The sequence below is a fragment of the Dysidea avara genome, chromosome 14 (genome assembly GCF_963678975.1).
Source record: "Dysidea avara chromosome 14, odDysAvar1.4, whole genome shotgun sequence".
NCBI lineage: Eukaryota > Metazoa > Porifera > Demospongiae > Dictyoceratida > Dysideidae > Dysidea > Dysidea avara.
In genome coordinates, this window is record NC_089285.1 from 330,975 (window position 1) to 341,103 (window position 10,129).

Here is a 10,129-nt window from a genome sequence, read left to right on the forward strand (position 1 = left end):
TAAACTGAAACCATACATGCAATAGTATAGTATGCATTATACTAAAGTATAAGATGAGTATAATACAGGATTATATTAAGGCTTATTTGTATTCAATAATCCACTGGAAATACCATATTATATCCCACCTTTTTCACAGTGAAAGAAACCACTATGTAGAGTTCTGTAATAAATTATGTATCAAGACGCATGGTAGTGTGTCGTGCGGCCCAAGAAGCCGGCACGCTACACCGTGAGTATATTTACAGGAAGAAAATGAACGCGATTTTCACACTTTTGTAGCTCCGTGATTCCTTATCCGATTGAAACCAAAGTTGCTACAGAAGTGCCGAATAGCTAGGGTAGTCCACATACCAAATTTGAAGAAAACCGCTGTAGCCATTTCCGAGATACGAGCGGCCAAAGTTAGGATTTTTTTTCTTCTTCAACTTCTTTTCGCACACTTTGCAAAATCCGCCATAAAACACGAATGCGTGCTCCAGTCGTGCTGAAATTTGGCACACTTAAAGAGCTCATTAAGGCGAATCTCAGTACCAAGTTTGGTAGGAATCCGATGAACATTCACGGAGTTATTACTGATTATTTGCTTAAAATAAGGTCGAAGGTCTGTCACGCCTGCAGGGTAAACCGCTTGAAAGAATGAGCTGAAAATTGCTATGTAGATGGAGTAACTATCGTAGGAGTGCCTTTTTGTGGTTTGAAAGGAATCTAGTTAAAGGCCATCGAGATATGACACAAAAACCAACCTGTGTCACAATTACACGATCGATTTTTATGAATAAAAAACTATTAATTTTCACGCCCACCAGGCAAACCGCTTAGAGCAGTGAGCTGAAAATCGGTGTGTAGCTGGAATAATTATCATAGAAAGTCCTTGCTGTAGTACAGAAGAATCGGATTACAAACCACTGAGTTATGATTCCAAAGCCAACTACGTGTAGCATATGCGAGATCGAGATACTCTAATAGAACAGTCACCCTAATAGAGCATTCAGCTACGTTTATAACTTACTCCATTATAGAATTATATTACATTACAGGTTATTCTGTAGGGAGTTCAGCCTCAAACAGTTACTCTTATAGACAATTCAGCTACAAGTAGGGACCCGCCGATTATGCTCATAATTTTACCTATTATGCTATGCTGCACTGCTCAAAAATTTACCTGTTATGCTTAAATATATGCTCAATACTTACCCATTATGCTCAAATTATGCCCAATTATTTATACTTCAGTTCCCATGCTCTAGTACTAATTTCCAATTTAATAAGTGGCTGAAGCACAAACCTACTTGTAAAAATGTATATCACAGAAAAGATCGATATACTCTAATAGAACAGTCAGTTATATGATTGTTCTATTAGAGTTACTGACTGTTCTATTAGAGTATATCGATCTTTTTGTGATAGCTATTTTGATAAGCAAGAATTCATACTATTACACAAATATTCTACCTATTATGCTAGCATTATGCTCAATGCTTTGAGACACCTATTATGCTCATAATTATGCCAGTATAATCGGCGGGTCCCTAGCTACAAGCAAGTCACCCTGTAGAGAGTTCAGCTATAAATATGTTGCTGTAGAGATTCAGAACATTATAAGTCACACTGAAGAGAATTCAGCTATAAACAAGTCACCTTGTAGAGACAATAAGTCACTCTGTAGAGAATTCAGCTACAAACAAGTCACTCTGTAGAGAATTCAGCTACAAACAAGTCACTGCGTAAAGAGTTCAGCTACAAAAAAACTACCCAGTAGAGAGTTCATCTAGATCAGTTACAAACAAGTTATTTTATGCAATGTTCAGCTACAAGTAAGTCACTCTGTAGAGAGTTCAGCTGCAAACATATCACCCTGTAGAGAGAGCAGCTACAAAGAAACCATCCTGTACAGAGTTCAATTGCAAACAGAAAACCCTATAGAAAGTTCAGCTAGAAACAAGTCACCGTGTAGAGAGATCAGCTATGAACAAGTCATCCAGAGATCAGCTAGAAACAAGTCATCCTGTAGAGAGATCAGCTAGAAACAAGTCATCCTGTAGAGAGATCAACTAGAAACAAGTCACCCTGTAGAGAGATCAGCCACAAAGAAACCATCCTGTAGAGAGTTTAATCGCAAACAGAAATCCCTGTAAGGAGTTCAGCTAGAAACAAGTCACCGTGTAGAGAGATCAGCTAGAAACAAGTTATCCAGTGATCAGCTATAAACAGTCACCCTGCAGAGAGATCAGCTGGAAACAAGTCACCCTGTAGAGAGATCAGCTACAAAGAAACCATCTTGTAGAGAGTTCAATTACAACAGATAACCCCTAGAGAGTTCAACTAGAAACAAGTCACCGTGTAGAGAGATCAGCTAGATACAAGTCATCCAGGGATCAGCTAGAAACAAATCACCCTGTAGAGAGATCAGCTAGAAACAAGCACCCTGTAGAGAGATCAGCTACAAAGAAACCATTATGTAGAGTTCAGCTACAATCAAATTACGCTATAGAGAGATCAGCTAGAAACAAGTCATCTTGTAGAGAGTTCAGTTGCAAACAAATCACCCTGTAGAGAATTCAGCCACCCTGTAGAGAGTTCAGCCTGAACAAGTCATCTTGTAGAGAGTTCAGCTACAAAGAAACCCCCATGTAGAGAGTTCAGCTGCAAACAAATCACCTTATAGAGAGTTCAGCTAGAAACAAATCATCCTGTAGAGAGTTCAGCTAGAAAAAATCACCCTGAAAAGAGTTCAGCTAGAAACAACGAGAGTTTCAGCTACAGTTCAGTTATGTAAGAAGTCACCTTATTAACTACAGTATGTGATAATCATCATTCAATGATAAATATACAAATATTTTATCAGACAAAAGCTATACATACAATAACTTACTTTCTTCCACGATTCCTTACAAGTTAAAAGGAAGCAGCATCAAAGCCATATGGCCAGCTTTGTGACTTGCAATACAAAAAGAAGTAATATCTAAACCAAAACAGCCAAGCTGTAAAAAGAGTGCGGCCCCCAAGGTGAAAAAAAAGATGTGAAATCCAAGGTGGCGGCCAAGAAATGGCTGTGATGGTAGGGCAAAAATTTTAATTACAACAATTCAGGTGAATTTGGTGCTGAATCCTAGTGGAGAAGGCAACACAAGTTCATCTGAATTGTCATAATTAAAATTTTTGCCATTAACCTAACATCACAGCCATTTCTTGGCCGCCACCTTGGATTTCACATCTTTTTTCACCTTGGGGGCCACACTCTTTTTTTACAGCTTGGCTGTTTTGGTTTAGATTATATATCACAGCAAAAATAGTGTTCCAATACTACCTATTCTAACCCCATCTTTATTCAGTATTGGAAAAACTATTTTACAAAACTCCCTATAACGAGACAAAACGAGCCTCAAATCTATAAATGACTCTAATGTTATTCAGTATTGGGGGCTGTGGTCTATTTTTGCTTGAGCCAAGGTAGAATTTTTTGACTATTGGTTCCAACACCTTAACATAGACAGAATCAATGCAGTCAGTATTTGTGTATGAATTATGCTGTGTATATAATTTATATATTTATTGATAAATTCAGAAATATTTAAAGTATTTAACATCTTTTCTTCTTCCTGTGGTAAAGAAAAAAAGATAGGTTAAAAAAGCCCCAAAGCCAGCCATAGGCCGGCTTTTGGGTATACAAATAGAAAATGAAGGGAAATCTAACCCAAAACAGCCAAACTGTGAAAAAAGAGTGCAGCCCTCAAAAAGGCTATGGTGAAAAAAGATGAGGTGGGGCCAAGAAATGGCTGTGATGGTAGGTTTATGTTAAAAAATTTAATAATGACAATTCAGGTGAATTTTGTTCCAAGACCAAGCGGCACCAAAATTCACCTGAATTGTCATTTTAAAATTTTTACCATTAACCTACCATCACAGCCATTTCTTGGCCGCCACCTTGGATTTCACATTTTTTCACTATAGCCTTTTTAGGGCCGCACTCTTTTTTACAGCTTGGCTGTTTCGGATTAGATTATTGCACAGTATACACTGCATAAAACAAGTTATCCCAAGCCATGTGTACATGATATACATAGTCAGTGTTGGGCAAGTTACTTTGTAAAAGTAACTAGTTACATATTACATATTACTTGCAACAGAACTATTTAGTTACAGTTACATATTACCCATAAAATAAAGTAACTGTAATAATATTACATATTATATTACTTTGTTTCCACAGTCTTAAGCTGTCACGTGTGAAACTACCACCTTATCACGTGACATGATTGCGTTGTTGGACAATGTACAAATCTTGGTTATAAGTAAGAAGCTAGTGAATAAGCTTCATTCAATAGGCCTCGTTATTCCATTGTGGTTAGGCATTACTTAGAGGATTACTAACGAGATTAGTAACTTCGTTACTTTTAGTAATAATATTATGTCATATTAGACTCGTTACAGTAATTATATTACTAAGGTAACGCGTTACGTTTGTAAGTAAAGTATCTTGCGTTATATTACCTGTTTTCATAGCGTATTTCGTTATATTACTTTGTTCCCCAAAATTGACCAGATGACCAGGCTTTTTTATGCAACTTAATATGTGGTACACTACATTTGACATAACAGTATATGGAATTATAGGGCTAAAGTGAAGTTAATGTACATTAAAAAGTTAGTGCATCTTTATAAGAAAAGTTTTTTTACATTTAATCATGGGCACATGTGCACACATATGCATGTGCTATACTGTTCATCACACACATTTGCATGTTGTGTGTATGTGACTCCAAGATAAATAGTGTGATGACATCAAGAGTTACAATTGTAAACTCTTTTGTAGGTCTGGTGTTATGGGTGTGCTGATGTGTAAGTACAGCTGTTGGTGCACTATGGGGCTAGAGGACTAAATTATTTATGTTCAACTTCAACCAAGAGTTCTTCTTGAGTACTCTAACCTGAGGAGTGTAAATTTTGAAGACAGATGTACATGCCATAAGGCCATAGTGAAGACAGCCACTGTGACTGAAAACCTAATTCTTTACCACTATAACTAACCATGCAGGATGCGCTGAATAGCTTGATCAGTGCTGTATCTTTGATGTTTTTTTGCCATCTACCGATGACTACTTTATTCAATATAGTAAATTAAGACATTACTTGCTAGATAATGTGCGTACTATTCAATACATGTGAACAACTGATGGTTTAACAAATACCACATGGTGAAAAAGAAGACTGCAAGGGCCATTAGAGACTGACGAGTTTAAGGAAAAATTAAGAATTTTTAGGTTCGCATAGATACATAAAAGCAGGGAAACAAATAGGTCGCCTACACTTGCAGATATGTTAGTGAACATTTACTCCCTAATTCAGTCTTGGTCTTGGTGGTATAGACTGAATTAAGGATTAAATATTCACTAGTATTATCTGCAGGTGTAGGCGACCTCCTTGTTTCTCTAGTTATTTTTTATGATCCTTAATTGAACTTAAAATTCCTAATTTTCCTTCAACTTGTCTGTTTACTATTTTCATAGATTATAGACACACCCCGGGATTGGAAACTATGATGTCATCAAATTGAAATCTTCAAGTTTGCAAGCCGCTGATGCGAAGATAAAGAATTCTTATGATAGAACAGTGTTTAAAACACCACACAAAACAATAAGACTGGCACAAAACTCACCAGCACCACAGTATATGGTAATTCTTTTGACACGCACTCACAGGCACTCCTCACCTACAGTCCATTAACACGTTTGGGATTAGTATACGACTAATATACGGAAGTTTTCGATGCGTAAAAGGACAGGAGGGCATACAGTTCATTTTTCTTCGTGAAATGAAAGTTTCAGTTGCTCTTTTGTAGATCAATGGTACGTTCACAGTGTAGGCCAGTCGTTTTGCGAAGGTTTTAGTGTAGTTTTGTAGTATCACAGTATGATGAGTGATTGTAGAGTCTCAATACATTTGTGGTACTCATAACTTTATGGTCAAAGGTTCAATTGAGAGCTGATATTCAAGTATATCATAATAAATGTATTGCCAGTCACCCCAACATAGTCAAATTTTTGTATTTTATATAATCTTTATAAAAATAATAATTTTACATTATCAATTAACATTCAATAGTTTTGTTGCATAAATGCTTTACAGTTGTATCATTGTTTTGTACTTGTACCATTGTTTTGTACTTGTTCTACAGAGCCATGGGTAGAAGAAAATTTTTGACTGTAAGAAAAAGGAGATCCAATGAGCGTGATTCTTTGAAAGCACATCAGCAGGATAAGAAAACATCATTTTCAAGAGTGCGTTTCATTAAACATGTATATGGAAGTCTAAGAAATGCTAAGGAACTAAGGAATAATGATTTATATTGTGACAGTAACCAACAGATTGACAGAGGAAAACAAATTGATAATTCTGTAAGGCTGATTATAGATAACCATGAAATGATTGATGAAGATGGAGGACAACAGACCAGCACTGACGCAGAGTAAATTGATGATCACAGAGGACAGATTGATGATTACAGCAATGATGACCAAGGACAACTGACTGGTAGTTCCATAGAAGAGATTGACAATGACAGAGGAGGACAGATTGACGATAACAGAAGAGGACAGATTGACGACATAAGAGAACAGATTGACAGTGATAGAATAGAACAGATTGACGATGATAGGAGCTCCTTGGACAAGAGTTTAATTATGGGTGAAATACCTAATGAGTTGCTCACTGATAGTCCTCTCCATGATGAGCCATATGAGTATTCTGTTTGGGAAGATGAAGTAGCAAATGCTGACCTGTTATATGATGAAGCGGTCACTGATCCTGAACCTCTTAATTGGACATTTTCGTGTGGTTTACCAGTAGTATCAGATATAAGTATAAGCAATATAGGTATGGACACAGAACAAGCATGTCTCAGTGCTCCCTCTGAATCTGTACCTACATTTCTGAATCTTGGCAGTCATTGCAACATTCAGATATCTTAAATGCTGGTTGGTTTATTTTGCTGTCAAATCAAAATGATGTCTTTCAACTTTGCACATCAGGGATCAATGCAGCAGGCTCTCCCATGATCAATTACACGATTGAAATTTTGTTGGATCACCATTGGGCTTTGCGAATTCCTCAAGGTGTGATTAGCTGGCAGAATCATCCAGTTCTCAAAGAACTACCTGTTTTTGTGAATAGTTTGGATGACCTTAAGAAAATAGCTGAGACCATCACATTTTCCAAGCGTTGCCCTGAGATCAATGATCCAAAATTTGATGTAGTTGTTAGGAAGCACAAAGGAAGGTTTCATGATCATTCAGGTATGTACTATACTTTGATGCAACAGTTTAATGTGTCAAATAGCATTCTCTGATATTTTGTTTTGTTGTTATGTAGCTACAATTTCAAGTTTTGCTTATTTCTGTAGGTAAAAAACTGGTTGCTTATTATGACCATCAGACTTCAGCTATCAGACATTTGTCGTGCTTGTGGATTAGTGATTCTCATCGAATTATAGACATTTGCTATTACTGTTATCACTTCCAGCGCAACAGGCAATGCTCATTTCCTCTTCAATATCTACACCACTACTCTGAATTCGATTATCGATTTTTTTTTTCAGCTTTTCAGTAGTTTTCTTCTGAACAGTAGCAGTGTGCTTCACATTTGCTGTACGTACTGATATCTCTGGTGTACTGCAGTGCCTGTAATTTGTATGACTCTGTGTACTTGTTCGAACAGGCCATTGCTCATTTCCTCTTCAATATCTACACCACTACTCTGAATTCGATTATCGATTTTTTTTTTCAGCCTTTCAGTAGTTTTCTTCTGAACAGTAGCAGTGTGCTTCACATTTGCTGTACGTACTGATATCTCTGGTGTACTGCAGTGCCTGTAATTTGTATGACTCTGTGTACTTGTTCGAACAGGCAATAGTTAGCCCAGGTCGAACAAGTACACAGAGTCATACAAATTACAGGCACTGCAGTACACCAGAGATATCAGTACGTACAGCAAATGTGAAGCACACTGCTACTGTTCAGAAGAAAACTACTGAAAGGCTGAAAAAAAATCGATAATCGAATTCAGAGTAGTGGTGTAGATATTGAAGAGGAAATGAGCAATGACTTGGTTAGCATGATGAAGACTCATTCTGAGGATGTGCAGAAAAAGCACAGTGAGGAATCATTTCTGGGAATCTTCTGGACCCAACAGTTGAAAGCAGCAACAGCAGCTAGCAGCCGAGGACAACGGTGGCATCCGCTAGTAATTAAGTGGTGCTTATATTTACACCACCTCTCAAGTAAAGCATACGAGACCATCCGCAACTCTGGGATTATTAATTTGCCATCATCACGCACACTAAGAGATTACACACATTTACATCCCACCAAGATGGGCTTTTCAATTGGGGCTGATAGACAACTGTTAGACTTACTGAATCAGAAAGATGAATTGACAAAGTACGGAGTTGTACTGATTGATGAAATGTACATAAAGCAAGGGCTTGTATTTGAGCGCTCAACAGGAGCATTGTTTGGTTTTACTGACTTGGGTGAGGTCAACAACCAGCTGGTTGACTTTGAAGCCATGCTGAAGAAGGAGCCCACTTGCCAAGACCATGGTTGTATTTATGTTCAAGGGGCTATTTACTAACATAGCTTTACCATATGCCCAATTTGCTGCATCATCCATAACAGGGGCTGATATGTTTCCTCTTTTGTGGAAGATAATAGAACGTCTGACAAGAGTAGGGTGTCAGGTATTGGCTGTAACTTCCGATGGGGGGAGTCCCAACAGAAGATTATTTCAACTTCACAAGTTGCCAGGAATTTCGAGAGACTAAGTTGTTTTCAATTTCATAAATATTTCACCCATTGCATTTATTGCATTTTCAGAGGAGGAACAAGAAGTCATGTTTTTCATAGACCCCCACACATCTACTAAAAACAATCCGCAATTGTCCTACCAGATCTTTGTGGGTAAGTGATTTAAGGCTGCTTTATTGTTATCATATATTGAAATATTGTATTTTGTCCATTGTTTTAGTGCAATGGAAATAGAATCATGTGGAAGTATGTTGAAAATCTATATCAAAGGAATGCTGGGAAAATTACCACCACACCTGAACTTTCACTAGTGCCAAAGTTAAAATATGAGCACATACACTTGACCTCATTTTCTAAGATGCGCGTTGATCTTGCAGCCCAGGTATGTAAATTATACTTTGTTGATGGTATTATTAATTTGAATATAGGTCATGAGTAGCAGTCGCAAAGGAACTTAGAACATTTGCCACCAATGAAGCTAAAGCTACAGCAGAGTTTATTGAACTAGTCGACAAAATGTTTGATCATGAAAATTCCAAATTTTTTCGTGTACTTGTTTGTTAACTTTTCTTGTAAATAATTTTATTATGACTGGTGAACCCACGCATACCGCATCTGAAAAGGTACCGCGCGCCCCAGCTATATCAGTTATCGTGTGAAGAGTGAAGTATCCATTACACTTCGTTGTCAGCTATGTTCAACCCGTTACACAACATTTCGAATCAAGAACTGTTCGTAAAGCACCTCCACAATCCACGCATACCAAAAGAAAGAAATCGTGCCGCGCACCCCAATCATATTAATTATCGTCTGAAAAGTGAAGTATCCATTACGCTTCGCTGTCGGCTATGTTCAACCCGTTACACAGCAGTACGAATCAAGAACTGTTTGAAAATCATCTCTACATATCAAAATAGCCACGATGAAAAATATGACGATTTCCGTTTTGAAGGGAAGCCATCACGTGCTCGCACCAAATCGACACCTTTCCCTGTTGGCAAAGATGAATGGGACACAAAGGAGGACACTGGTAAGTTCATGAAGAATGCATTGTACGTACTGCAGTATGCCAAAAGGCACCTGTCGGGCTGAAGCGATGTCGCACATTGAAAAAATCAATCCTGTAGCCGTTATCGAGTTACGCTTGTCTAAAGGCATCAGCCAGTCAGTCAGTCTGCCAGTAGAAAATTCCATTGAAATTTTTTTTTTTTAAAATTCCGTAGCAACTTGTTGAAAGTGTTTCGGGTCAATCTGAAAGCTGTTTGGGCTTAGTTTTACCTCACCAATACTGCCTCATCGTTGTAAGGGAAAACTGAGGCTGATTT

General features: G+C 37.6%; 1 long non-coding RNA gene across 1 annotated transcript; it reads left to right on the top strand.

Moving 5' to 3' along the window:
• The first annotated feature begins 8,200 nt into the window (after nt 1-8,200).
• On the top strand, nt 8,201-9,412 carry LOC136243883 (uncharacterized). Its single transcript, XR_010695006.1, has 3 exons — nt 8,201-8,957; nt 9,025-9,186; nt 9,233-9,412. It is a non-coding gene; the product is annotated as an uncharacterized lncRNA (long non-coding RNA).
• Nucleotides 9,413-10,129: the final 717 nt, after the last annotated feature.